Genomic DNA, 2,854 nt, shown 5'->3' with positions numbered 1-2,854 from the left:
ATGTGCATAGATAAAATCTTGAGAATGACATAATATTCAACCTCACGATCAATCTCTCTATCATTTCGGTCAAAATATCTGCTCTAACGCTCTTGACCAAATGTAGTCTTTCTTGAATTTTATGAACATTATTAGTAGCCCAATCGACCATTTGAGGCTCTAAGTGTTTTCTCCTGCAAACCTCAAACCGACACGAGGTTTCTTATTATAAAAAGCTTCACAAAATGTCATGCAAAAACTAGCTTGAAGATAATTAATGTAGGCAAACTCCACAAGTGGAATGTAATATTTTTAACCATTTCCAAAGTCCAAATTATGAGATTTCAATACATCTTTTAATCTTTGAATAGTATGTTTCGACTGACTGAATGTCTGAGGAAGAAAGTCTTAAAGTCTAACATTGTACCCAAAAACTTCTAAACTTTCTTTCACAATCTAAAAATAATTTTTTTATCTTGATAAGATGCAATGTTTGATTGAGTCGCTATGCAATTGAATCATATTATCTGCATAGATTTTTCCTAGTTTTTCTACGAAGTGGTTATGTTTGATAACGGTTGTTTAGTTCGATTTAATAAGGGTTTGGTTTCAATTCAGGAGGGGTTCAATCCTTACAATTTATACTTATTCAATATATTTTAATTCTAGCAAGTTGCGAACATCATTCTAGACTCTATTTATAGAGGCTTTTTGGTAATTTTAATCTCATGGACAACTTAGAAGTCCAAATTTTTAAAGCCAAATAATATGTGCAGCTTTGTTGTGCTACTTTGATGTAATTTCTTCGAAAATCATTTTGGCTATTGGTTTTCCTTTTGAACAAGCAAATTAAAAACTGTTGCTGAGAAGTTTTTTATGAAAGCAATTTCAGAGGTTCATCCTAAAAGTGGTTATTGCCAGACAAGTTTCGTTTGAAATAATTTGATAGGTTTCATCCAAATAGCATGCACCCATTTTACAACAGCTTTCTATTAGTGCAAAGTAGCCAAAAGCTGAAACAAACATGGCCTTGAGTTTTAAGGCTATTTTTGAGTCTGTATGGTGTCGGTCAACTTTTCTTTGATTAGATTTATTTGAAAAATATGATATATGAAAATAATTTTTGAGATTTAATTTAAGTATAAAAGATATATAGTTTGAGTTTTAAAAGTAGTATGTTTTAATTTTTGAAAAATGAGACCAAGTGGATCTCATTCGTCCAATAGTTTGCATAATCGTGCCTGATACCGCGAATACTACACCCTCCCAAAAGATAAGTGTAGACCTCGACGATAGACCCAATCCTGCAAACTAAGAGATTTGTGACATCCGTTTAATCTGCGAACCTTTTATATATGACCGACAAGTTCCTCTATCTAATACAAAGATTAAATAGGGTTTATTTTACCTGGGTTCCAAGTTTCCTATAGAGGCAAGCCCCTATAGTTAATTACATCCCAAACGACGGAGTCACTTGAGAAAACTCTCGATAATGATCAATGATTCTAGTCTTCAAGAATTCAAGGTTCAAGTTTTCAAGGTAGGACCAGGAAAATCAAGTGGAAAAGCTCAATGCGGAACACTTATTTTCAGGAGTCCAAAGGAAGGAGAAGGTAGGGGATGTCACTGATCCGAGGTAAATCTCGATTACTTCCCAGACTATCCTACGGTGTGGCTATATTTTTTTTGAGACGATGTTAATTAATTGTTTGATCCTGCCAGTTTTATTATTTGGGACTTAAACTTGCATAATGCCTGATTATGCAAATAGCCCACAGAGATAAGAGGGTTTACGTTGTAACGAACAACAACCTCAGAACCTAAAGCGAATTAGGATTTGCACTGCACAATATTGTTGCACAGGTGCCTAAAGAGGGAATGTGAGGATTTACACCGCGCTAGGCGAGCTACCTCGAAGTCCTATGGGTTATTATGCTAGGAAAAAGATAATGCTGAAGTAGATCCTCTTGCTGCTCGGTCTAAATTCCTCGCCGTGCTGCCCAGAAAGTTGGCTCCAAGCTCCTGTCGTCGTGACAACTCCAGGTTTTAAGTGTCTGAGAGTTTGAGATTGGGGTTTATATTTCACAGTTTTGGTGTCAATGTTTGGTTTTGTTTTGTTTCAATTTTTGGTTTTGCATGTAGAATAAACAAATTGCAGGTAAATAAAATGTACTTGAAAGGTAAAAATGCAGTAAAGTAAAATGCTGTAGATAAACTGTAAAAACCTACCTGGATATCTGCTACTGTTGCGTTATTAATGTTGCGAGCATAGTATGATTTGCAACAGATTTAAATAAACTTGCAAGAAAATTAAACAAGACGAGAGAACCCAACGCGAAATTCAGAAAAATGAGTTGTAAAAAAAAATCACGGTAAAGGAAATCCTTAGCCACATATGAAAGATCAAGATTGGGTATAAGACATTGGTAAAAGTGGGGCTCAGAGCTGGGCTGTGTGCTTCCCGATCTTGAACAAGAGTTACCAGCCCGACAATCTACAGAAGACAGTCCTTCACCTTAATCCAAATGACTAACCATGGACTTTTATAAATTTTCATAGAAAAATTCTTTGAATTTTCATGCAAAAGTTGTTGTTTAAGTCATTTTTATGCAGAGTTGTTTTTAACTTGCAAAAGAAATTTTTATTTTTATTTTTGTAAATATTTTGTAAAGTCCTACAGTCCACAGGCTAGTCACTTTAATCGTATTAAAACTACTGATAACCTAAGATAATCCCATTAAGAGTCGGCGAATAGTATCATGGATCCTTTCCTCTCTCTTATTAAAGATCCTTGAGGTAGGCGATACTATTTTAATAATCTAACCTCGTATCCCTCGTTTAAGCACACATAAGCAATGTCGTCATCGCCCTCGCC

This window comes from Phalaenopsis equestris, unplaced genomic scaffold, assembly GCF_001263595.1.
Source record: "Phalaenopsis equestris unplaced genomic scaffold, ASM126359v1 Scaffold000002, whole genome shotgun sequence".
NCBI lineage: Eukaryota > Viridiplantae > Streptophyta > Magnoliopsida > Asparagales > Orchidaceae > Phalaenopsis > Phalaenopsis equestris.
The sequence above is the reverse complement of the archived record's forward strand: the minus strand, read 5'-3'. Positions refer to the sequence as shown.